Source organism: Jaculus jaculus, chromosome 9, assembly GCF_020740685.1.
Source record: "Jaculus jaculus isolate mJacJac1 chromosome 9, mJacJac1.mat.Y.cur, whole genome shotgun sequence".
Lineage (NCBI taxonomy): Eukaryota > Metazoa > Chordata > Mammalia > Rodentia > Dipodidae > Jaculus > Jaculus jaculus.
Window position 1 is genome coordinate 131,015,111 of NC_059110.1, and position 27,945 is coordinate 131,043,055.

Below are 27,945 nucleotides of genomic sequence, written 5' to 3' on the forward strand. Positions count from 1 at the left end.
TTTTTGCTAGGTTGTATGTTTCGCTAGCTGCTAATAGGTTTTTGATATAGACAATCATGTCATCAGAAATTAATATAAGTTTTGCTTCTCCTTTTCTGATTTGTATCCTGTGTCATTTTTTGTGCATGGCTGTGACTATTGATATCTCTATTTAAAAAAATATATTATTTATTTGAGAGACAGAGAAAAAGAAGCAGAGACAGAGAAAGAGAGAGGGAGAGAATGGGCATGCTAGGGCTTCCAGCCACTGCAAACGAACTCCAGATGCTTGTGTCCCCTTGTGCATCTGGCTTATGTGGGACCTGGAGAATTAAACCAGGATCCTTTGGCTTTGCAGGCAAATGCATTAACTGCTAAGCCATCCCTCCATGCCTGATATGTCTATTAACATGCTGAATAACAGTGACAACAGGCATCCTTCTGTTTTCATGATTTTAGAGGGAATATTTCCAGTGTTGGCTTCTACTTTAAGCTTTTGAATGAAGTTATTTTCCAGATTAAAGACATTCCCTCCGATCACTAACCCATTAAGGTTATTTATACAAAGCTGGGCATGTAGGTCAGTTGGCAGAGTGCTTGCCTAGCATGCATGAAGTCCTGGGTTTGATCCCCAGTACTGAGTAAACCAAGCATGGGGACACATGCCTGAAATCCCAGCCCTTGGTTGGTGGAGGTGGGATCATCAAAAGCTCTGGGTCATCCTAAGCTTTAGAACAAGTTTGAGGCCAACCTGTAATACATGAGACCTTTTCTGAGAGAGAGAGAGAGAGAGAGAGAGAAAGGGATAGAGAGAAAGGGAGAGAATGGGCATGCCAGGGCCTCCAGCTACTGTAAATGAACTCCAGACATATGCGCCACCTTGTGCCTCTGGCTAATGTGGGTCCTGGGGAATAGAACCTGATCCTTTGGCTTTGCAGGCAAATGCCTTAAACACTAAGCCATCCTTCCATCCTGAGAGACAGACTTTTCAAGGAGTGATTAAACTTTATTAGATGTTTTTTCCCCATGACACAATCATACAGCTTTTCTTTTATCTGGCAATGCAATGGACTATATGCATACACTTCCAATATTAAGTTCCCCTTGCTTCACTGTATTAGTTCCAGCATAGTAACAACACCCCAAAATTATTTTACATACTGCTACATTCTAATTTTTTGTTAAGAATTTTACACTTAAAATTAAAGGTAAAATTGACATGTAATTTATTTGTAGCTCCTGGCTGATCTTCCTATCAATATTATACCAGCTTCAGAATGTGCTGGAGAATACTCCTCTTTCCTTTGATAGGGTTTTTGTATATTATTAGAATTATCTGTTCTTTGAAAATTTGTTATAAACTGACTATTAAATAACTTAGGCCTGATATTTCTTGATGAACTATTTAAAATTAAATTCTTTACTTAATATCTACAGAGATATTTAGGTTTTCTGTTTTCATTCAACCATATTTTAATAATTTTGTCTCTTTTGTCCAGGTATTCAAATTTTAATGTCAGAAAGTTATCTTTCTGAATTTCTACTGAATTAGTCATCATTTTCCCCATTTCTTCCTATGGATTATGTCTCTATCCTAGTTTTCTAAGCAGTTGTCTAGAAAGTTAATATTTTGCTTAGTAGTGCTTTCAAAGATCATATTTTGCTTTTGCTAAATTTCTCACTTTAAAAAATCATATTTATTTATGTATTTACTTATTTGAGGGGGGGCAGTTTGGGCGCACCAGGGCCTCTAGCAACTACAAACAAACTCCAGATGCATGTGCCACCATGTGCATCTGGCTTATGTGGATTCTGGGGAATCAAACCTGGTCCTTAGGCTTCACAGGCAACTGCCTTAACCACTAAGCTGACTCCCAAGCCTGAAATTACTCACTTTTTATCAAGACACCTAATTCCTATGACTTCAGTCACATTATTTCTTCCTGGTCTTCTCTCTCACAAGTGCTTACTGATATCAAGCTAATTTTAAATATGAATTACCTTATGTCACTAAACCTTGGTTTATAATAGTTACCTTTCTTTTACAAATCATTAGTTATAATTGATCTGTTTGTTATTGGGGCTTCCAACTTGATAGCTCTTGTTTCTCCATCCCTTGCACTCAGATCTAAACTCAGGTCAAACTACAACTTGGACTGATGCTTTCTAAGACATCCCCCAGTCGTTCAACTGATGTTTCACACTGAATCCCACCACCCCTCCCAGGATAGAAGCCTCATCTTAAGTTTCTGCCATTTTTACTAGGACACCCGATCAGAATGCCATAGAGCTTCTCAGAATCCTCCTGCCTCACCCCTAACTACCTTGGCAATGTTTTCTTCTCCTGGGTAGCTTCTCGTCATGTGTGTGTGAGTGTGTGTGAGTGTGTGTTCATGTGAATGCAGGCATGTGCGTGACACTGTGTACATGTGGAGGTCAGAGGACAACTTCAGAATTGGTCCTCACCTGTCACCCCATTTGAGGCTTCTTGCTCTGGATTCTAGGTCTGCTCTTTGCTCTCAGGGAACCTTCAGGAAGTTCTCCTATTGCCACGTCCCATCTTGAAACCAGCGTCAGCATGCTGGGATAAGTACACCATAGCTTCTGGCTTTTTCTGTGAACTCTGGGGATCAAACGTGGGTACTGTAGCTTGGGCGGCAAGCATTTTATATAAAACAAGCCATCTCTCCAGACCCTCTCCTCTCCTGGCTTTTCATAGTAGCCCTCTAGCTGTTCTGTTTGCTCCAGCTACTTTCTTTTTGTCACCAGAGAGATCCACTCTCCACCTTCTATTTGGCATTCTATGTAGTGAAGCATGAGTTTTACCACTTTGTAATTCAAAACCTCAGAAACAAGCAAAGTTCAACTTTCATTCAGCATACAATGTCATTGGGAGACAGACCTTTATTTCTTTAGGCCGTTGTTTCTCTAATTCTCACTCTATCCTTTAAGGTTCTAGAACATCAGACTACAGCCCACTGAATATGCTGATTTCACACGTTGGACTTTTGCTCAAGGTTCTTTTTTTTTTTTTTTAAGAGGCTCCTTCCTTTCTGTGTGTCTCTCAATAATCAACACCATCTCCTTCAGGAAGTCTTTCAAAAAACCTCAAGAAATCTCAGTCTGGGCCAAGTCACATTTCGCTATCAGTCTATCCACATAAACATTTATTGTTCATTATATTACACTGAAAGTATCTGCAATGATTCTGAGAATTCCCTAAGGGCAGGGGAAATTTATTGTATATCTAAGTTCCCAAAGTTTAATACATAATAAAACTCAAATTTAGCTTTGTTGAAAGAAGTGGATTTATAGTCCACTTTTCCTTTCTATCCCACCACATAGCAGTTGCGCAAGAGACTCAGTGAGTCTCACAGAAGGTGCTAAAGCAGAGCTGACCTGAGGGGCTAAGGAAAACCAAGCACAGCCTTCCCTCCCCTTGCCTGCAAGAGGAACCCTAAGGGCTGGGGAGAATAGAGGGGCAGCTAACCCTCCTTCTGCCCTGCTTGCAGAAGGAACTGACAACTTGAACCCCAGGAAGGCATTAGCTTCTGCTACCTAGAGATCAATATGAGGATATGGTGTGGACATTGGAGGGTTACATTCAATGGTAGTTGTTAGAACATGTGTTCTCAAGGACAAAGCCAGCTCTGGAAGAATCAGAAGCAGGAACTGAATGACTTGGGCTCTGAGTGAACTAAACTAAGGGCAGGGTTTAGTTCAAAATCCAGCATAGATTTATGTTCAGAACTGGGCCCAGGGCCTAGGCCACAGCCTGCGAAATGAATGCAGGCAGTGAGAACTAACCAGGGGAGATGGTGCTCATGACTACAGGGGTCCTCAGGGGTTAGTTCACCCTAAGCCCTGTGGGTACTGAATGTTCAAGGTATAGTCCACACGCCTAGGGGAAAAGCCCTCAAAAACAAGCAGACTGGGCCCACCTAGCTTCAGTGACTGGCCTGTTCTGGCCAATCCCAGAAGGCCCTAACCATTCTAGTCCCAGCTCCTTTCATTGTTGGCCAGAAGCAGTCTGAATGAGGACCTACAGTTCCTAAGTGATGGGCTCAGGCCACTCCATCAAAAGGCTTCTTGCCTTTGGCTTTTCCAGTGATGTGCTAACATAGTGGCTCCTACCTGGGAGCTGTGGATTTGGGAGGCACCACAGCTATCAGGGGATACAAGGAAAAGCAACTGGGGAGTGGGGCGCTTGCAGGTACAATCCCCGTGCTCTGCTCCCAGTCTCGACTATTCAGGCTGTTCCCTTGGGCCTTGGCAGCGGCACTGGTAAGCTGGCTGTCCTAGTGTGACACTTCCTCCTCCCTGGGGGCCGTTCAGTCACTGACGCCTTCCTATCTCATATAGCTTCAGGCCCAAAGCAGCCCTGCAGCATTGTGTAGTCATACTTCATTCTGATCCCATTTGGAACGGGTGTGGTCTTCATCTTCACATGACTTTTTGGTGGGGATTTGTTTAAGTCTAATGTCAGATTGATTTATTACAGCATTAGTATAAATCTTTTAAATTTTACAAGGAAAAAAAACAATAAAAGGATGATAGCAGAAGACTAGAAAAATAAAAGAAGGAACCACAATTTTGAGAAATCATTTTGTAAAGCTCACATATTTGTTCTCAGTTATCTTTACAGGCTTATAACATTTAAAAATGTTTCTTGAAACAGGATTAGAATGGAGAAAGTAGAAGAACTGATGCCAGAGGGAGAGGACTAAAATGATATTTGAGCTTCTAAACGTCCTGCATCAGAATCAGCAAGCTCTGCGCATGGCCGACAGTCCTACGTTCACTTGCTGTGTCTGATAATCAGCCAAGCTGCCGAACCTCTGTTCTAATTGGGCAGAACCGAGACCACCTTCCTAATGAAGCCCGTGGTTCCTGCCATCCAGTTCTGCCACATTATCTCATTTAAACTCTCATTCTCTTCTGGAAAAAATAAAAACTCAACCAGTTAAGATTGGCTGCTCTAAATAAGTGACTAACATTACATTCGTTAATCCTGAAGGAGTTTCTATGGTAACGCAGAACAAAGATAAAAACCATCAAGATGATTCTAAATAACCAAGGCTGCTCAGTAAGCTTAAGCAGCAAGATTTTTCATAACTTTAAACACAATAAAAAACAGCTCCAATGTTCCCTGTAACTCCAAATAAAAGTAGAATACTGTTTAATCATGAAAGCAATTAAAATATATAAAATTTTCACCTGAGTCCACTACTCTTGGCATGTAATTATTTATCTAATTCAAGTCATGCAGTGAGGTGTTAAGAATTATCTTTGAACTAAGTACAAAAATGGAAAGTCATTTTCGGATTTGATTCTCATTCATTTTCAACCAAATATCCAAATTCATTTCCAATTTGCACAAAATGGCAGCAGCTTCACCTAAACCCGTTTTCTACAAGTTAAACATCCTTCCTACACTCAGATGTGACTGTGGGACTACTTTGATCTCTATTCCCAAATTTATTGCTCTGTGTAATCCATGACAAAATATAACGTGATTTACTATATCTCTATATGACAGCCCAGAAGCTGACAGAAGTTAATAATTCAGCATAAGAAAAAAACCTCTGGCACCAAAATCTACAGATCCTAATGGGCTCTTTAGTGTCAGTTCACAATGACGCTGATACAAGCCGATCCGAAGACTTCAAAACAATTCTTTTTTTTTTTTCAAGCACTTAATGAAGGGGATTTTTTTTTTTTATTCCTTAAACATGCTTTGTAGCTGCAAGCGAGTGTTTTTGGAACATTTTTCTTTTGTTCTCATTAAAACAATGTGGAACTAGTCATGTGCTGATGTTCTCTGCTCAAAGAAAATACTAATTTTCTCCATGTAATTTCAAACAAGCGAAAAAGTGCAACACATGAGAATCTAAAAAACTCTAAACTTGTATATTTACTTTCTGTTCTGTTATATAAAAAGCATCGAGTACATGATTGGGTTGGTATATATAATTATCAGAATTAAATAAAATCAAGACGTTCTTTGGCATTACTGGCTGGAGATTCTCTTAACCTGCTCCTCTCGAGCAGGAATCTGTACCCCAACAGGAAATGTCAGGGCAGATGGCCTTTATAGCTTTCCCAACTCAAAAAATTTAAGATCTTTTAGGAATTTGTGTAGTTTCCTTCTTAACAAATAAGAGGAATGCTGTTTATACTTGATGTGAAATGTACAAAAATTTAAAAGTTCCTAAATTCAATCTAATCTAGAGAACACACTCCAAAAAACAAATAAGCAAACAACAAAACCCCCTGAAATCCTAATGGTGAGTCTACCGTGGAGGTGGCTGTTCAGCCCTGCACCAGACCAGCCTGTCCAGACATAGAGGGAAGGGCCTGGCGCTAGGCAACGTGGTCTGCCTTGTATAGGGGTAGAGACCCAAAGCATCCATTTTCACTCCATGGAAAGCGAACATCGAAACTTCAGTGGAAGCTAGTGTGTAAAATGTAAGTATATACCCAGTACGTTGTGAGTATGCCTTACACGGTCTTCCCTTTATCGGCTGGCAGAGCTGTCTGTGCACTGGACAGACTCCCATCCCCGCACCCCAAAGAGCGGGTCTGCGCTGGAGCCACGGGTTCCTTTCTAACAATCACCCCACGACAGGGTTTGTAAATGGCTATAAAATGCCACTGGATTCCTTTTGCAATTGCTGCTGCACTTTAAAGCCCTTTGCGGGGCTTGATGTTGATGATAGTAAATCATATTCTGACTCACCTACCTTAGGTTTTGTAAGCAAATAAGAAGGAAAATGTACTTCACCTGTAGCATATGGATTTTCCACTCAAGGTGACTGCTTTTTGTTCTTATTCTTGCAAGAACTTGTACTTTTATCTCATATATTCTCCTTCCCCTCCTCCTCTCTCCCCTGAGGCAACAGGTGGCAAGCTCAAGTTAATGTGATTTGCTAATCGTTTGAAGCATACACACATTTTCTCTTTCTCTCTCATCCTCCTTTAGTCCACCATTCATGAACACCGGCCTAAAATTGAAGAAAGTTTCTACCCTGTAGGTTTGTTAATATATCTTTAATTTCTAGCAATTGTCCCACAGAAAAACACCTCCCTCCTGAGACGTGGAATCCTTGGCTGCCTGATACTATCCCGGCGGCTTAGCCCCCCTTTCCTCATCCTCCCAGCTCAGCCTGTGTCAGTTCTCATGAGCCAGCACTCTGCTCTCAGGGCGGCCGCCACCACGACCGCCCTTCTACTCCTACTATTACTGCGCCACACACACACACACACACACACACACACACACACACTCGCACACGCACACATGCACACGCACACTCTGCTCTCAGGGCGGCCGCCACCACGACTGCCATTCTACTCCTACTATTACTGCACCACACACACACACACACGCACACATGCACACGCACACACACACACTCTGCTCTCAGGGCAGCAGCCACCACGACTGCCATTCTACTCCTACTATTACTGCACCACACACACACACACACGCACACATGCACACGCACACACACACACTCTGCTCTCAGGGCAGCAGCCACCACGACTGCCATTCTACTCCTACTATTACTGCACCACGCACACACACACACACACACACTCTGCTCTCAGGGCGGCCGCCACCACCACCGCCCTTCTACTCCTACTATTACTGCATGGCACACACGCACACACGCACACACACACACGCACACACACACACACACACTCTGCTCTCAGGGCGGCCGCCACCACCACCGCCCTTCTACTCCTACTATTACTGCACCCCACACACACACGCGCACGCACACACACACACACACACACACACACACCATTTTACAGACCTGCTCTTGCTGAAGCTGAATGATACTTCTCTTGAATAATTTATTCTTTTCTCTGTTGAAATGTTTAATTTATCTAACCAGCGTTTATTGAAAGCTTACTATACGCAGGGCACTGGGGATATAGCAGTAGAACAAAATGAGCAAAATTCCCACTACCGTAGCAGTGACTTTGCTATGGGGCCTAATATATAAAGTCCAGTTGGCACATACAATTTTTATTAAAGGCTAAGGCCTGAGCCATCTCCTCTTCATCCTTGTATACACCTCTATGGTAGACAAAGGTTGTTGAAATGGGCAGAAAAGGATAAATAGCCCCTGAAAGAATAGATTACTCACCTCTTTTATAGCTTTAGTCTTTCGCTTTCTGCCTGCTCCTTTCCCTTGCCTTATAAACGCATCTCTGAGGACATCACTGTCTCTAGCTACTTCTCTCAGCCTGTCTACTGGCTCCTTCCTCTTGTCCAATATACAGATATCAGAGGATGCTATACAATGCCTTTAAAGATTAGTCTATACTAATTATTTCTCACCTCTGTATGTTTTAATTGAAATTAGTTTACTGAGGTTCACCAGTTATCTACAGAAAACTCCCAAATGATCTTCATTATGTTCAATTTCCCTAATTTCAGACAATACTTCTCACTACCTGTGAGACTACTGAGTGGATATCCCTTATCTCTTCCAGTGACAGTGGCCATCCAGAATGAGAACCACAAGGACAAGGACTTTAGTCTTTTTTTTTTTTTTTTTTTTTTTGTTCACTAGAGTCAACTGCATGAACCAAGATGGGTGTGCTCAGCAAGTGTCTATTGAGAGAAGGGATGACTTTACACCTCTTAAGTGCTGGGCCTAGAAAGTCCTTATAGAACACTCTAGGGTTTGATCAACACACAGCCTATGAGTCAAGAGACCACTGTGTTTTCCACATAAGGGAGGACACTGTACACTATCATCTGGTCAATTGTCCTAGTCATAAAGTAAGAATAATAATGGGATTTGAGGCTAAATCAGTTCATACTGAATCACAAGCTCATAATCACAGTATGGGGACTAACTGTTAAAAACCAGTTACTCTGGCTAAAAGGAGGAGCTACTAATTAATGAAAGCATACTTGAATCACAACTTTTAAAAATTAATTAATTTTTAAAGTTAGAATTCAAAGTAACTAATTTCATCATGACATTTTTATACCTAACCAGAAATCTTTATGGGACATATTTTATCCCCACTTACAAATATGTAACCTGGGGCTCAAAAAGTTAAAATAACTTTTTCAAAATAATAGGTTATAAAACAATCTAGGCACCAAAAGTCAGATCACCTCTGACTGCTAACAACTACTATGCCACAATTATCACCCTAAGACCTGTCATTTTAATCCAAATTTTTCCATGGCTCTTAATGCATAAAGAATAAGGACCCGCACTCATGAAGCAGGCATCTAGTACCCCTTTCCCTTCTTTATCCTCTTCACCGACAGTCTCTCCTTGTCAGGTCATCCTGTGTCCCCTTTTAAATGCATTCTAAACCTCTAAACACCCTTGAGCATTCTTGCTCAAACTGCTTCCAGTTAGAGAACCATAGCTGCTTGTCTGATCTATCCGAATCACTTCAAGTTGTATCTCTAGAAGGAGCATTCCTACATCTAGCCACTGAGAATCATGATGTCTCCTTCCTTTGATGACTATAACCCTGCGAGCTAGGATGACGCCTCGGAAAGGGCCTCTTGGAGCAGGGTCATGCTTGTCTTCCTTTCCTAGGCTATGAGTCCTCAGAACACAGGAAGCTTCTCAGAAGCCTGTACACAGATCACTCCAGTGCTTTGTTCCAGAAACAGTTTCCTGCTAAGCTGAACTAAGAGAAAAACCAAAGGGCTCATGTATCACAGGTAGAAAAATATATCAACTAGGGTATCTTTACTTTGTTTACATTGGTATTGTTTTAAAATATAGCAAACAACATCAGAATTTAAGTTTTTCTGTGTTGAAAATACAAGTTAAAGGAGAAGATTGTAAAAAGGTGCAGATCTTGCTTTGGGCTTTGTCCATCTTAAGATAGTCCTCTTGTCTTGCTGAGAACGCAGCAACAGCAACTCCTTGGTGATCTTCCATTTGATCCAGGAATGCAACTCCTGGGCATATTGTGAAGACACTACTCTTTACTATAAAGATACTTGCTCAGCCATGTGTGTTGTTGCTCTATTCACAATACCAGATATCTAAGAACTGGAACCAGCCCAGATGCCCATCAACAGACAAATGGATAATGAATATGTGGTACATATACACAGTGGAATTTACTCAGTGGTGAGGAAAAGTGAACTAATGGAATTTGCAGTAAAACACTTTGAAAAAATCACACTAAAGTTGCACAGGCTCAGAAATACAAATGCTGCATGTTCTTTCTCATATGCAGACCCTAACATGGAATAGTTTGATTTGCCAATAAGTTGCAGTAATCATCAGTACTACTGGCAAGGAAGCCAGAATGAGGCCTGGAGAGAAAAGAAGCAAGGATGGAAGAAAGGAGGAGATACCCAACAGGCAAGTAGAGTGACAGATTACACAGGGTGGTAGAGTCTTGAGGGGAACCAGAATCAGGAATCATCTAATGATGGCATGAATTGTACCATCAAAACCTTCCTGTTGGTTAGCTAATTTTAAGATATAACTCTTCATAAGGGAGGGGAAATACTTTGGGCAGAAGTAGCCTATAGTTGGAGAAGAAAGCTCTATCCTAAAACCATAGGCTCTTGCTGGTAAATCCTGGTACTAGAATGGGGCTACCCTCCACAGTGAGTTGTTGGTCAGGGAGGCCCATGAGGACCTAAAACAATGCAGGCCATTTGTGGTGGCTTGAAGTAGATGTCCTCCCTAAACTTGTATGTGCTAAATGCTTGGTCCCCAGTTGGTAGCAATTTTGGGGGTGGAGCCTTGCTGGAGGATGTATGTTACTGGGTGTGGGCCTTGAGATTTATTAGCTCCTAGTTTTCCAGTATTAGTTGGTTTACTCTTCTGCTGCTTTGTTCTACCTGCTGAAGCAGAGACGATGTCCAGCCATGCTTTTCCCTGCCATCAGAGAGCTTCCCCTAGAGACTATAAGCCAAAATAAATCCTTTCCTCCCATAAGTTGCTTTTGGTTGGGTGCTTTATCCTAGCAATGAGAAGGTAACCACAACACCATTGCCACAGCACTTAGTCACCCATCAGACCAAAATGGTGAAATCCTTCTGCTGAAGAAACCACAGGCTGCCATCACATGGTATCTAGAGATCATGCTGGAACTGAGACGGACTGTGCTGGAAAGTGCAAGTTGCTTGGAGATAAAGGTGAGCAACAACATAAACAAGCAGGGATCCTGCAAGCTACAAAACCAACCAGTTAGACAAGATGTACACATCATGCAGTAGTGGCACATGCTATGGGGGTAATCAGCTGCTCTCTGATTGGACATTAGACCCTGCTCAGTGGGAGGAAATTCACACCTGGTCTTGAGAACCAAACCAGAAGCCTTTGTCTTGGAAAGTCATAGACCCTAGAGGGAAGTTCCCACTGTTCTTTTTTGCTAAAAGGAGAATGTATGCCCATCAAATAGTCTTCTTAGAATCTATGCTTATCTCCTTTGATCCATGCTGTTCTCAGTCATGGTTACAGAATCTGCTTTTCACAGATGGCAGTGAATACCAGGGAGACCCAAGACCCAATTATAAGGAATGAAAGCCAACTGTATAGCATGAAATGAGTCATCTCTATCACATATTCCAGGGCTCAGTAAACATTGCAGAGAATGCTCTCACATCTCTCACTGCTAGCCTGACAATATCCTCCAAGGAATGTTGACAGATGCTGAGGAGACTCAGCTCATCAAAGCAGAAAATCAGAGGCTGGAGAGAGACCAACACTAAAGGAGACTTATCACTTGCCATCCAAGGCTCAGAGAACACTGCAGAAGAGGGAGTGGAAGGAGTATAAGTGACACAGGGCGGGAAAGATTATCGTGAGGCACTGTCACCTCACAGAGACTGACTGCTGCATTCATACCTCACAGTGAATGTTGACAACTCCACTGATAAGGGCTCTTAGTTGGATGGGGATAGGGGGAGGGAACATAAGAGTATAACCCAACAGGAATAGAAGCAATATACAATGTTTTAAAATAAATAAATAAATTCCTTTAAGGTGAAAAAATGTACAGATATTTAATATTGGCATCTCATTCACCTTATTGATAACATATCTATTGTAACGTCTTGGTATGTACAATGACACTCCCATGATATGCTCACACCCCTCCCCACCTCCAGACCTCAGGTCCTCAGTTTCATTCCTTGTCCTCCGTCATGAGTGACTGGTTCTGCTGGGACAGCATTTTCTGTGGCATCATGAGCGTGGCACCTGAGCCCAGACAGAATGTGGCTGGTACTCTTTTGTAGAGCAATTTCTCTGCCATCTTAAGAATGCACATGCTTCTGGTTTGGTGACATCTCAAACTGGCTATTTGTTAATATGTGTTTGATGGTTTATTCTGTATACTCAGTTTATTGGTTTGTAATTTTTAAGAGTAAGAATACAGCTGGCTCTGAGGTTGTCACACCCACCCAACCGGCATATTTGTTTATATAATTAAGCTTTAGTTTCATTCATCAAAATGCTTGCTTTTGCTGTTACCCAAGTCTAGTGTCAGCATAGTTTTCTTTTGGGTAATTTCTGGCCTCAAAATACCATTTGTATAAAAATGCCCAGTGTATAAAGTACATGTTTAAGTAGTTTCAGAAGTAAGGAAGAGTCAGTTCAAGGAGGACTCATTGACCCTCCTCTCTGAGTTTGAAGAGGATTTGCTCATGTTTTAAGTTCATTCTGAAAGCCTGGTTACAGTGCTCATGTCAGTTTCTCTACATTCTGCCATGACAATTCTTCTTTGGCCTCGTGAGCATACTAAGGCCAGTACTCTTCTTCCCAGCTTCCTGATAATCCAGTGGAGGGGATCATGTTGATCTCTTATGGTAAGGGAAGGCACAGACGGTTAGGGACTGGCCAGTGCTGGGCCTCACCAATGAAGAATCATCTGCTTCCTCCCCTGCAGGATTAGTGTTGATGATAGACAAACTATCTATTCATTTTTCTTTTCTTTCTTTCTTTTTTTCGGGGGGGGGGGTTCAAGGTAGGGTCTCACTTTAGCTCAGGCTGACCTGGAATTCACTATGTAATCTTAAGATGGACTTGAACTCATAGCAATCATTTTACCTCTGCCTCCTAGGTGCTGGGGTTAAAGGCATGTACCACTACATCTGGCTTATATTCATAATTTTGATGCAAAAATGTAAAACATCCTCTTCCTACAGATATCTGAGTGAAAGATTTTTAAAAACTTTTTATTGAAAATTTTCACACATGCACATAATGCTATTTTTTAAAAAAAATTTCAAAGTACGGTCTTTCTCTAGCCAGATGAGCTGGAAGTCACTATTAGTCTTCAGGCTGGCCTCAAACTCAAAGCAACCCCACCACTGCCTCACAAGTGAGTACTCAGATTAAAGACTTTTGCCACCATGCCCAGCTAGATGTCTGTTGATCAGAATCCCCTCTGCATTCCCTTCTTTTGTCCCTCCTCATCCTTTCCACGAACTTCGACTTTTCCAAGTACTCCTCTGCTGTTTCGTCCTTCCCCATCACACAGGACGGAAGGCTGAGGACCATTTTGTGCAGGTCTTCTGTAGGAGGCGACAGTGGCTGTGAGGTTCTGACTGCAAGGCCACTTCTATACCAGAAGACAGCATTTCGAAGCACTGTTCCCCATCCTCTGCTCTTATATTTTTTCTACCTCCTCTTCCTCAACGTTCCCTGAGCCTTGGACGGTGTGATAGAGATAGATGTCTTAGTGCTGAGCATACAACTTGAGTGGAAGCTTATCTACTTTAGTGCATTTATTTTAAGGCAAGGCTGTCTGGCCAGTGGGCTTCTATGAGCACTGACGCTCCTCCTCTGCAGCGTGCTGTGAGACAGCACCTACCTCACCGAATCTGCCAGGGGACAACCTGATCTCAGCAGTGCAGCTCTAGAATCACGGTGTGGTCAGGTCCCGGGGAGTTCACTTTAAGATTCATGCCCAGGGGCTAAACTCATAGGAGATCTTGATTCGGAAGGACACCATGTCTTCATATGTTCTCAGTGTCATTTAGATTTACTCATGATCTCGCTTGCATTTAAAACCACATCCTGGCATGCTTAGTACCTATCATTTATCACAGGTACTCATCTTTAGAACAGTAGACCCAGAGCCAAACTTAGAATAATTCTAAGAATTTTTACTGCTTCTTGTTTGGAAAGGTTATAGTTAGTTGAATTAAAATCTAAAGCTACTAAAATCTTTGCAGTTTTTTTTTTTTAAATGATTTATTTGTTTTGCTTATTTGGGTGGGGGACAGGGAGAGACAATGAGTGTGCCAGGCTCTTCAGCCACTGAAAGCAAACTTGAGGCACATGTGCCACCTTATGCATCTGGCTCACATGGGTCCTGGGGAATCAAACTTGAGCCCTTTGGTTTTTCAGGCAAACGCCTTAACAGCTAAGCCATCTCTCCAGCCCTGAAGTTTTCTTTCCTTGCTTCTCTTCTCTTTTCTTCTCTTCTTTTTGCCTTACTTTCCTTTTCTTTTCTCCTTTCTCTCTCTTTCTTTTTCTTTTTTAGCAAGTATGTGACTGTGGTCTCACTTCATTTAGAATATAAGACCAAAGAAAACTCTCTGTCCAATTAAATTATGAACATGAGTATGTTCTGCAGGGCTTCAGCAGTCTCTTCATTTTTCATTCTTTACTAATAAGCTTCAAGTCTTCAGAATATTTAATACCCCTCCCCACCACCAAAATCTATAAACAAAACAGTTTACTTGCCAAAGAGGCAGAAATTAAATGCTTACATTTCCTTGAGTGGCAAAAGTTATTAATGTTGCATGCCAAGATAGATCCAAAAGGTGTTCCCTTCCATTTTGTTTTAAAAATTTAATATAATACAGCAGGTAATTCTCTAGTGTTACTTTCTTTTAATTTGATTTAAAATGCAAAGAAAAGGCTTTTTATACACAAGTCCTAAAGAAGATAGCCTTCCCCAGCTTTGGAAACCAAGTTTGGCTGGCAGCAGTAGATCTTTGCACCTTGACAGCTTATGAAACAAACGTCCACAGCCAGCCAGGCAGCTGGGGATGTAAGCTGGCCCCGCCCCCCGACTTCACCCCCGCTGACCTCCCTGCTGTCCTGTCCACTGTCTCGTCTGACTCTCACTCAATTATAGGCCAACAGTTCAGAGTTCACACCAACTCAAGTAGTCTCAGAGGGAGGGAATCTGATTTCATTATGGATGAAGTGGGGTATGTTAGAGTTCTGTGAGCAGGAGGTAAAACAAATATAAGTATAGCTGTGAAGATGACTCCCTGGAACTGAAGAGAAGGAAGCAGAAGATCAGAGTAGTTAACTTGTCTACTTTCTGCCTCCTATAAGTACATAGGCCCCCACACAGACATAGTCACAAATGGATCTTTCCACATTAATTCTTATCGACAGAGCTTTGGTTCAGGTGCATCTGACTATCAGCAGAATAAGGAACAGGCCTGTACTGAGAGACTTGGTAACCATGATGCCACAACATTCCTCAGAAACAGCACAAGAAGACTGCCTTTGTCTATACATGAATTCAATCTCTCACACATTCTCTTTCCTTACGTACTCCACTCTCTTTTTAAAATTTATTTGCCCTAAAATTTCATTTGATTATAAACCTCAGTAGTTTTAGTATATTCGGCATCATCTTTATCTGATAAGTATATTCAACCATCACTATCTTATTTAGAATCCCAAAAGGAAACCACATACCAATAACCATTATACCCCATTACTCCCAAACACCAGAGCCTAGCAATTCCCAATCTACTTTCCATTGCTGTACATTTGCCTGAGAAAATTTCTTTCTAAAGATCAGTATGTGACCTTTTGTGTTTATTTCATTTCTGCAATACTTCCAAGGTTCATCCATGATGTAGCACCTATCAGTAATCCATTCCTTCTTATAGCTAGATAATATTTCCTTGTAATGACATATCTCTCCATTTACTCATCAGAATATGGCTCTTTAGGTTGTTTTGGGGAAGACAAGTCTCAGTTCTCTTGGGGCACATCATGAGTGAAAGTGCTGAGCCTTCTGGTAATTCTAACTTTCTGAGGTAATAATGCATTGCTCTCCAAAAATGACTACATTCCACATTCCATCAAAGCACGAGGATTTTAACTTCTTCACATCTTTCCCCCACAGTTTTCTGGCTTCACCTTGTCACAGGTCATTGAGTGGATGTGAATTGGTTTAGTTGTTTTGACGTACATTTCCATAATGACTGTAGGTGCTAAGAATTTTTCAATGTGTTATTGCCCCATTATATCTTCCTGGATGTCAACTTAAATTCTTTGCTCATTTTAAAATTGGATTATCTCCTCTTTTTTAAGTTGCAAAAGTTCAATTTGAGTACTTTTTCCATTTGAGAATTATCTTCACTTTCTTAACAGTGTTGAATTCTCTGAAGCACAAAAGTGCATTTTGATTTCTATTCTATTACTTTTTGCAATTATTGTAATAACTAAGAAGTCATTGCTTTGTTCAAGGTCAGGAAGATTTTCCATATGCTTATTTTGAAGAATTTTACCTTACCTTTGAGTCAAGTAGGAGAATGACAAGTGCAGGTTTTATTAATCTGGAAATGTTTTTAGTTATCCTTCATGTTAAAGGAGGATCTTTACTGGATGTGATTCTTAGTCAATAATCTTTTCCTGTAGGTACTATGAGTAGCTGAGTACCCTGCCTCTGACCTTTGTGGGTTCTCATGAGAAATCAGCTGTTATTATTCATTTTTTAAGGTATTAACTACTGAACCTAGAGCCTTGTGTAGGTAGGCAAGTGCACATACATACATGCATACTACATTCCTTAGTTTGTTTTAACTTTTATTTTGAGGCAACATGCCAGTATGCACGTATATCTCTTTATACATATATACTCTTAGTGCACTATTTTCCTTTTACTCTGAGATAATGTGTCACTAAGCTGAGGAGGCTGCCCCCAGCCTTGGCCTTGTATCCTCTCACGTCTGCTTCCTAAGTAGCTAGGATTACAGGTCTTATTTCTTTTAGTTTTTTTTTGAACATATTTAAAGTAGCTTATTTAAAGTCTTTGCCTAATAAATCCAAAATATGTCTCTCCTCTGGGACAGTTCTATTGATCTCATTTTTCTTTGTCCCAGGCCATATTGTGTTCTCAAAATTATTTTACTGGAAGTTGGACATTTTGAATATTATCATGTGGCAACTCTGGAAAGTAGATTTTTTTCCCCTTTCCAATGTTGTTTTATTGCTGGGGTTTTTGTTATTGTTGTTAATTTAAGGACTTTCCTTAACTTGTGTCATAAAGTCTATATTCTTTGTTATTTGTGGCTACTGAAATCTATACTCAGCTCACTAGTGGTCGGCCAATAACAGATAGAAATGCTTAAGTGTTTGTATCTATCATAGTACTTAATATTTTATAATCATTTGGATGTTTTCACGGTGCAGCAGACATTTTTCCAAAGACAGTCGCACACTCTTCCTAGTGCATGACACCACTTTTCCTTCGTCAAGGGAAAGAGTTTAGGAGTTCTCATTGCTTGAATCTGGGTAGAACTTTTCAAACATGTACCTGAAACAATGATAGAAACAATACTGCTTGAGTTCTAAGGCTAGGTCAAAATTCTCATATGGATTCCATGTGCTTCTCTGTCTTAGAACATGAGCCTCAAGAGCAGTGAGCCAACAGGGAGACAGCCCAGCTACCCTGAAAGCTGGCCTGAAGGACAGGCCACATGAAGATGGAGGTCAGAGGCGTCCCATGTACATAGGCCTCCTTGTCCAAACACTAGGAATAGAGGTGAAACGTCCTCAAGATTACTTCAGGGCAGCCAGTGCCTGAGGGCAAGCTCATGGCACACCTCAAACAAGAGTCACCCCCAGTCAGCTCCTAAATTCCAAACCCACAGAATTGGTTAAGCATTAATATTACTGTTTGAAGCCACAGTATATTTTTTGGTGATTTTGTACCCCATCATTCAATAATGAAACACTAAATGAAGTATGGGAGATGATTAGCAGAGACAGGTCTTGAGATCTGTATGGTAGCACTCTTAATTTTCTTATAAGGAATCATTTTAAAAATAGAAAACAGTAGCAATATGTTATTAGGAGAAAATTATCCCATACTTGCTTTTCAAATTGTAAATAGTATAAATGAGTTTTCATTTAGTAAGGAATTCATTCCCCTTAAACACCTTAGGGGATTGTATTACTTGTTCAAAATATAATTTACTGTATGACCTAACTTGGTGCCATATGGTAAAAGTACACTTTAACCTATTATCTCCAAATTGATAATTTCTTCTTTTTGCATGCATATATGTGTGTAATGTGATCACATACGTGTTTGCATATTCACACGTGTTTGCATGCATGTGCATGGAAACAATACTTGGTGTCTTCCTTCATCATTTTTACTGAGTCACTGTCTCTCACTTTAACCCAGCGGGACTTGCTCATTTGGCTAGTCTAGATGGTCAGCATACACCAGGGATCCTATGTCTGCCTCCAGAGCACTAGGATTACAGGCAGGCCACCAAGCCTAGCCAGCATTTACGAGGTCCAAAATCAGGTCCTCATGCTTATGCAACAAGTGCCATATTCACGGGCCCATCTCCCAGCCACCACATAGACAGTTTCATAATTTCTTGATCATTCATACTATGAGTTTTTAGCACTATAATATATAACTATGTCCAGTTGCAGAAACTGACTATTCTTAGGGAAATCTTTTCTAAGTTAAGTGTCTTGGTGTGTTTTGCTTAGCTTTTTAATGAAAATAGTACTTTCATGAAACATTAAGAAGTTTTGTTAAGCCTAAATTTTCACATAGAGAAATTTAATGAACTTAGAACAGTTTATAAGGATGGATTATCCAACATATCCTATATGCAAGCAAATCCATAATGATAGAAATGGTTTAGATTTTAATATGTTTGACCTTGCAATAATAGCTGTTAATATCTTGAGATTATATTTCTTCAGAACAGATGCTTACTTAGCATAGATAAAAGAAACATTAAACCAAGGCTTATACAAAGGAATTTGCCACCTTTGTGAACCTCTCAGCATGTTGTAAGAGTGAGTTGAATTAATTACCTTTAATTTATAAAAATGTGTTTTATCTAGTTTATCTAAACCAAAAGATATGTTAGTTTAAGTAAACACAACAGAGGCATTGGCTATAATTTACAAATATAAAAGAAATGCTTTCTATGCTTATGACACTTTTGTAGTCTAAGTTTATGAAGCATGTGTGTATGTATGTGTGTGTGTGTGTGTGTGTGTGTTGAGGATCCAACCCAGGGTCTCACACATGCTAACCACATGTTTTACTGAGCACAGAGCTACACCCCATTCCCAAGGCTTAAAAGAGTTTTTTTTTCTTCAAACAGTAGTCTTCTGCATCAAATATAGGTAAATAAATCTAATTATTCACCTAATATATATATGCTTATAGCAATATATTAACTATTAAAAATGCCCCTAGAAAAGATATTAGAAAAGCTTTTTTCATTCATATTCTTTTTTGCTTAAAATGTCAAACACAAATTTCCATTAAGTATATATCTAATGATATTTTAAAAAAATTCCCTTGAGTTTTAATTTCTAATTATAGGCAGCTATATCCTGGGTTAAGTGAAAATAATCATTGCTACTTTAGAAGGTATTTGAAATATGCTCATATGAAGAGTAAATACATAGTTTATGTTACTTGATATTGTCTATAAGTTTATAATTAAAGTTACTGAGACTCAAGAGAACATCAAGAACTGCACTGAAAGAGGCTGGGAAGGCAGCTTACTCGGTAGAGTGCTTGGCTAGCATGCACAAAGCGCCATGCTTAAACCCCAACACCATGTAAAACCAGGTATAGAGATGCATGCCTATAATCGCTAGCATGCACAAAGCGCCATGCTTAAACCCCGACACCATGTCAAACCAGGTGTAGACATGCATGCCTATAACCCTAGAACTTGCTGGAGGCAGAAAAGGATTAGAAACTCAAGGTCATCCTTGAACTATATACTGAGGGCTACATTAGACCCTGCCTTGACAGAAAAAACAAACAAACAAACAAAAAACAAACAGAATGTACTGTCATCCTAAATAGGAACCATATTTTCAACATGCTATTAACTGAACTACTTAAATACTACCATGCTAGTGAGGAACACAGTCCATCTAGCCAAGGTTAAACCCTGTCTAAGCAATCCCATCAACACCATCATTTCAACGTGCATTGTGTTATTTTCACTAGCTCTACCACTACCACTAAGCCCTCCTGCCCAGAGGTTAGCGTCCCAGTGGATGTGGTGTCAATATTTTAGGAGCTGTCCTTGGGTCTTCAGTTGTGCTATTGGTCATATATCAATCATCAAAAGGACAGTGGCCGTCATCAGCACAGAGTAAGGTCTGAATGGAGAAGTGGTAGAAGAACGGTGTCAAGAAGAGGGACCGGAAATAACCACGGGGTCACATTGAGTACAGGGAATCCTTCTGTTTTTGTACAAGGGCCGCTGGTATGCCTGTATGTGAATATTGATATGTATGTGTATACACAGGTTTCATGTGTGTGCGTGTTTGTGGAAGACAGATGTTGAAGCTGGTGTCTCCCTCTGTTACTCTTCATCTTACTTATTCAGACAGAGGCTCTCACCAAACCTGGAGCTCACTGATTGGGCTCAACTAGCTAGCCAGCAAGTCCTAGGGATCCTTCTGTGTCCACTTCCCCAGCACTGCAGTTAGAAAGTGCACGCCATCTTGCCCAGCACTTTACGTAGGTGCTGGGGATCTGAACTCAGGTCATCACACTTGAATGGGAAGCGTTTGATCCACAAAGCATGCCCCAGCCCATAGCACAGGGAATTTGTATGTTGCACCAAAGTACTGTCAGTGATGACTGCAAGCTCATGTCTTTAGCATTGCTTTTTGTTTGTTTGAAAGGCAAGAATAACATGTAGAATATGTTAGAAAAATTTCATTTAAACTGGCAAGCTTTCACACACATAGACTGTGTGTGGAAACTGACACATAGGACTTTTAATTCCTTCAAAATGGCCGATAAATGAAATATTTTTGTACTTTTCTTTATTTGACTTGAATGAGCTTTTTGAAATTCATCCAAACAATGCTTTGTTGAGAAAAGAGTCTGAATTTACCGATACATGTAAGAGTATCTGAGCACAGAATCATTCAAACCTCCTGTTTAAAATCAAAACTTAAAAAAATTTGTATGAAAGCAGCTTCATTCCCTTTATCACTGTAGTTATCATTCTTCAAAGGTTTACCAGTTCTGTGTTGTTTTCAGAATTTTAAATTGCATATTTGATACTAAAGCAGAAAAATTGCTTATTGTTTTTTCTAGCCTGCTTTTAGAAGTTAGAAGTATCCATATAACTGCCATTCTTTTGTGAAGACTGAAGAATAACTCTTTATAATTTCTTTTCAGTGCCATAGTTGGGGAAAACATTAAAGACCCAACACCAGTCAGCCAGCCACCCAGCTATCCATCCGACAAAGCTATGCAGGCTGCCTGCTGTGTCTCAGGCAGTGCTGTAAGCACAGGGGCGACCACAACAAGCACAGTTATGTCCCTAATAAGACACAAGCACTGAGAAATGCGTGTGGTAAAAAGAAAGTGATAGGGCATATTCTGGTATTTATTGCCAAAACAGGCAGTTAACTGGGAAATGATAGGGAAATTCAGATAAAGGATGGGAGCAAGTTTGGCCTGTCATTAATGATAAGGGAATCATTGCTGGAACTGTATGAATGAAGGAAAGAAAGGTAAAAGGTAAGTCAGAGAGGGGAAGAGAGACCAGATCCACAGCTCCTTGAGGATGAAGGTAAGTGGTTTCCATTTTGTTCTAACAGTGATAAGAAGCCCATGGGAGGTTTTGAGCTTGGACATCACATGACCACATGACCTCATGCATTTCAAGAGGATCTGATGTGCAAGTAAACTGCTAGAGTGAATAAATGTGAACACAGGAAGATTGGTGGGAGCTGCTACAACAGTCCAGTCAAGAGTGTCCAGTGCTTTCCAGTAAGGTGGCCATGGCAGAAATGCCAAGAAGTGGTCTGATGTGGGGCACGGTTTAAAGAGAGAAGCAGAATTCCTGATAGAAGGAATGGAAGTGTGACAGAAATGAGCCAAGAGTAAATAAGTACTGTTAACTGATCTGGAAAAGGCTGGGAGAGAATCAAGATTTCTGTCTCAGGAAGGCTAAGTGTGAGAAGCCTATTCAAATTTAAGGCCAATGTTTAGGAAGAGTCTGGCGCTCATGGAAGAAGGCAGGATTAGAGACACAACCTGGATATCATCATCAGGTAGACGTTTCAAGTTATGGGACTGAACATGATGGGTCATGGAAAGCAGGTAATGATGAAGGATGTAAAGTGTAGCCGGTAGAGGAGGTGCAGTAATCACAGCCAGATGGCAGGAGAGCTCATGGGAGAGCAAGAAGCTCCTCTGAATGATAGTATGAGCAGAGCTAGAAGAACAGGGTGCCAGTGGGGTCAACACTAGGAGGTCAATTCAGGTGATGACAAGCACCTCAGTTCAGAGATCACCTTTTAGTTGAACACACGTTTTTGTGTACTGACATGACTAAGAGCTTCACTGCCATGGATAAAAGAGAAAACAAGAGGCTCTAGCTGAAAAGACAAATAGAGAAATACAAATGTTGCAGGGGAGGGGTTGGATTACTGCAGTGCATTTTTATATTGAATACTCATCTTCTGACCCTGCACCCCACTTCCCACACTCATTTCCAAGTTTCTTGTAGGTCTGAGGCAATATACAAAGGAGCAGGCATGAGGTCTTCCTTCCACCTCTTATCCAGCTATGAATGACCACTGGTGCTCAAAATAAAGGAATCTTCCTGCTGACCAACACAGGATTTCTCAAATGGGAAAGTGTCAATAAAATCAAATGATAAATAATGAATTAGTTTAGACATAAAAGAATACCTATAATGCTAAAATATTATTGAGTTAACCTACTAAAATCTGGAGGTCAAGACAAGGCAAATGGTAACATGGGTAGTCAAAATACATTTAATACATATTAACATGTTTTGTGATTTTGGAAATGGAGAAGAAATCTTGATGCAAAAGAGTGGAGGATAACAGGAGAAAAGTCTTGAATATGGTTGAGAAGGGTGACAAACCAGTACAGTCCTCATACAGAGGCCCACATCTCCCACCTAAAGGAGAGAAACCATAATCTATGCTGGTAGGTACAACTGGAAGGTATATTTGGGGTGGGTTGATAAACATCTCTTCTGTTTGTTTCCACTTTTCATATAACATTGAGGCAATTGTTTCCAAGTAGGAATACAAAAGCAAGCTGAAAATATGAGAAGAAAATGGGCATAGCATTGTTTACACTGAGAAAAAAATAAACTACCCCAGTGCTAAGCATCCTATTCAAGCTTTTGGGCCATGAGTTGAATCAGGTGCAGCTGACATAAATCTATTCTCTAGAATCAAACTCAGTTGTTTAGCTATAGAAGAAGAGCACATGAGTATTTGGTTCAACTGGGGCGGGGACTTGCCAATGATAGTCGAGCAAAAGAGGGATAAGGAAGTCAAAATTAGTTCAAGGGGTGATTATACTGATGGATTGTGAAATCTGAGCTCAGAAGTAAAGACAAGACAATATGTTGAAAGTGAAAAATAGTGACATTAATGGATTACATGTGACATAAGACAAAAAAAAATGTCGGTGGCTGGAGAGATGGCTTAGCAGTTAAGGCACATGTCTATGAAGCCTGAGGACCCATGTTTGACACTCTAGATCCCACATAAGCTAAATGCACAAGGTCACACATGTGCACAAGGTAGCACACGTGTCTGGAGTTCAATTACAGTAGCTGGAGGCCCTGGTGTGACAATCCTCTCCTCTCTCTCATAAGAAATGGAGCAGTCTGTTGGGCTTGCCTCAAAACCAAAACAAAACAAAACAAAAAATGAAAAACAAAAACAAAAAACACTGAACATTGGAATGAGAATGTAAAGCGAGTTTGAAAGATGGAACATGAGCTGGGTAGAGACAGCAGAATGCTGTGTCTTAAATCAATATATGAAGGTGGTACAGTTATTAGAATTGTCACGGTCTTTAGTGCAGACCCACAAACAAGTGGCTGATGGAGGAATGATGAGCTAAATAACTGAGGAGCCAGTGAATTTCAATGATTCTCATTAGTGGGTCAGACCATCCAGTGGCATCTTGGCTACTGACAGTTATGATTAGGAGTGTGGCATGCATTGTTTTTTCTGTACCAGATTTATCCCCTGTGAGTTAGAGTCCAGTGACAGCATGTGAAACAATACTTCAATTTCATAAGTGTTATTTAATTAAATGAAAAAAATTAAATTGCCTTTATCAATCTCCTACTTCAAACCAAACCAAAATGAAGAGCCACACAGTTGTCTACAACAGAGTGCATGCTGGTAGGTCTATAGCTCCATATTGAAGTGCACTTTAATAAAATGTAAAGTGGTCCTTACTTCCTTTGCATTGTTCACACATAATTTTCTGACCTTGCTGCTTTTCAATAATTCCATGTGCTAAGAGCAAATTTTGTTAAGAAATTTTTTTTTTTAAATTTTTATTTATTTGAGAGCGACAGACACAGAGAGAAAGACAGATAGAGGGAGAGAGAGAGAATGGGCGCACCAGGGCTTCCAGCCTCTGCAAACGAACTCCAGACGCGTGCGCCCCCTTGTGCATCTGGCTAACGTGGGACCTGGGGAACCGAGCCTCGAACCGGGGTCCTTAGGCTTCACAGGCAAGCGCTTAACCGCTAAGCCATCTCTCCAGCCCATGTTAAGAAATATTTTAATCCTCCTTGATTTTAAAAACTTTTCTCTGCTCATGAGGATATTAAAATGCTTAAAATGTTTTTTTTTTTTCCATTCACAGTTAAGAATAGAAATGATTTATACCCATTGCACCAAAACAGACCTGAAAAGCCCAGAGAAGATTTTTCCACATCTATCAAAAGCAACAGTCTAATGTGACTGACAAGGGCACCTAAAGCAGTCAAACATCAGTCAGCCATTTGTAATTGAAGCTTTTCATTGAACTATTTTTGGTTCCTGTTATATATTATCTCCACAACAAACCAATCAGATTAAAATGCAATATTACAATAGAGCAACAAAACTTCAGTTTTATTTGGAGAAAAGGCACCTTCGAGACACACAGCCCTAATCTCTTAAAGACAATGAATGATAATTGAGCAGCTTTCAGAAGTCAGTGACTTAGCAGCATTGCTACTGCAGCAGACAGGAATTTTACAGATGTCAAGCAATATTTAGAGAGAAGCGTGCTTTAAAAATCAGATTTCGAACCTTTAGAATTAGAGCTCATAAGGAATACAAGCTTGTTTTGAAAACTGCTAGGATTCAGGGACGGAGGGTAAGAGCACTTGCTAAGCAAACATGAGGACCTGGGTTCAGTCTCCAGCACCTGAATGAAAGAAAAGCCAGTCGCTGGGGAGATGCCCAGTGGCTAGTGGTGCTTGTTTGAAAGCCTGACAACCTGAAGACAGAGAAGGGGATGGCTGCACCACAGCCTCCCACCACTGAAACCATTAACTCCAGATGCATGCACCCCTTTCTGCATCTGCTTTTATGTGTTACTAGGGAATTGAACCTGGCTTTGCAAGCAAGCAACTTTAACCATTGAACCATCTATCCTATCTCCAAATTTGTAAATTTTGGTGAAGTCTGCCTTTCTTTCATGGTTCACATGTTATGTACCCAAAGAAATGCTAGCCTAGCCCAAGATCACTAAATTTCTCTCCTGTGTTTTCTCCTATACTTTTGTGCTCTTAGCATTTATGTTTAGACCTGTGATTCATTTTAAGTTACCTTCTGCAGAAATGTGTCTAAAAGTTATAGCTCTTTACCTGACTGTATATCCAATGCATTTGTGAAAAACTATCCTCTAAACCATTATCTTAGCACATCTGTGTCTTGTATTTAAAAAATAAAATCAATTGATTATATGTATTGGCCTATTTTGGGACTCTTTACTTTTACTCAGAGGTTAAAATGTTTATATTTACCCCAGTGGCACATTACTAGAAGTCTCTAACCACTTTATTTAGTCATGATGTCAGGAAGCATAATCCTTCAAACAATTCATTTTCTAACATGATTAGATAATGCTCAAATGAAATTTAGACTCACTTCCAACATTTCCTTTTTTAAAAATTTTTACTTGTTTGAGAGAGAAAGAGAAAGAAGAAGATAGAGAGAGAGAAAATGGGTTGCCAGGGCCTCCAGCTACTGTAAACAAACTCCAGACACATGTGCCACTTTGTGCATTTGGCTTACATGGGTCCTGGGGAATTGAACCTGGGTCTGTTGCTTTTCAGGGAAGTGTCTTAACTGCTAAGCCTTCTCTTCAGCTCCACTTTCAACATTTTTGCAATAAATACACACATTTGCTTGGGCACGCAAGTGCACGCATGTACACACACACCCAGTTTTAGACCTGTGCTGATTTTAAGGGTCAATTTGAGAGAAATGAATTTCTAACTGGACTGAGTCTCTGCCCCACCATGAGCTGGGTATTTTTCTTCACTTAGCTCTTTACATCATGAAAGCTTTGTAGCTGTCATTCTACAGACCTTGCATAAGTCTTGTTATGAAAATATTACTATTTGTGATTCTACTGTAAATGGTACCAACTTTTAAAAATTCAATTTCAAATCATTCACTGCACAAAAACATAACTCATTTTGTACATTGACTTGCTATCTTGTGATTTGGGTAAGTTGACTTAATAGTTCTTGTAGGCTTTTTGGACATATTTTTAGTTATTTCATGTAAAAGATATGTTGTAGCCAGGCATGGTGGCCCACTTCTTTAATTCCAGCACTTGGGAGGCAGAAGTAGGAGAATCGCCATGAGTGGTGGTTGGAATGTCAAATGTCCCCTGTCGACTCCTGCGTTTGAATAGTTGATCCCCACCAGGTAGAGCAGACCAGGAAGTCTGTGGAGCCTTTAGGAGGTGGAACCTGACTGGAGGAAGTTCTCTTTACCCTTTGTACTTCCTCCTTGTGGATTTAATGATCAGATGCTGGCCCTATGCTCTTGCCCTTCCTCCCTTGACATGCTAGTAACTTTCCCTCAAAACTGTAACATAAATAAACCCTTTCCTTCAATACGCTGCGCTTAGTTGTGTATTTAGTCCCAACAATATGAAAGTAACTGCTACACTCTTCATTTCTTTTTCTTGCCTTGTTACACTGGCTAGGGGTCTCCAACATAAAGTGGAATAGAAGTAGAGAGTAGACATGATGTTCTGTGGCTGATCTTCTTACCACCAATTACAATTTTAGTTATATAACATCCTTTTTCTGGTAACTGGTCTTTAGTTTCTCTTTGGATAAGTATTATTTTTTTAAAAGCTTGTTTTTGTAAATTTATTTTATTTTGTTTATTTGCAAGGGGGTAGAGAGAGAGAGAGAAAATTGGCATGCCATGGCTTTTAGCTGCTGCAAACAAACTGCAGATGCATGTACCACTTTGGGCATCTGGGTTTATGTGGGTACTGGGGAATCAAACCTGGGTAATAAGGTTTTGTAGGCAAGGCCCTTAACCACTAAGCTATCTATCCAGCCCAACTACTATCTTTTATATAATGCTCATTATACCTCTACTGAAAGAATGTGTTTTCTTTCTCTATTGATATGATAAATTATAGTAATGTTTGAATATTAAAACAAACCTTGCATATCATCATTTTTATATGCTGTTGATTTTGACTGGTAATATTTTGTTAAGGATTTTTTAAAAATATGAAACACTTCACTAATTTGTATGCCATCCTTGAGCAGGGACCATGCTAATCTTCTCTGTATAATTTCACTTTTAGTATACGTGCTGCTGAATTGAGTACTTGTTAATAATTTTTAAGCTGGGCACGCCTTTAATCCCAGCACTCGGGAGGCAGAGGTAGGAGGATCACCATGAG

The 27,945-nt window shown here is 40.3% G+C and overlaps 1 protein-coding gene and 1 non-coding gene across 10 annotated transcripts in view; both read right to left on the bottom strand.

Moving 5' to 3' along the window:
- Positions 1 to 27,945, bottom strand: part of Cep112 (centrosomal protein 112) — a 471,814-nt gene that overhangs the window by 130,205 nt on the left and 313,664 nt on the right. The gene's annotated exons all lie outside the window — the stretch shown is intronic.
- Positions 27,764 to 27,870, bottom strand: LOC123463730. Its single transcript, XR_006639118.1, has one exon. It is a non-coding gene; the product is annotated as a U6 spliceosomal RNA (small nuclear RNA).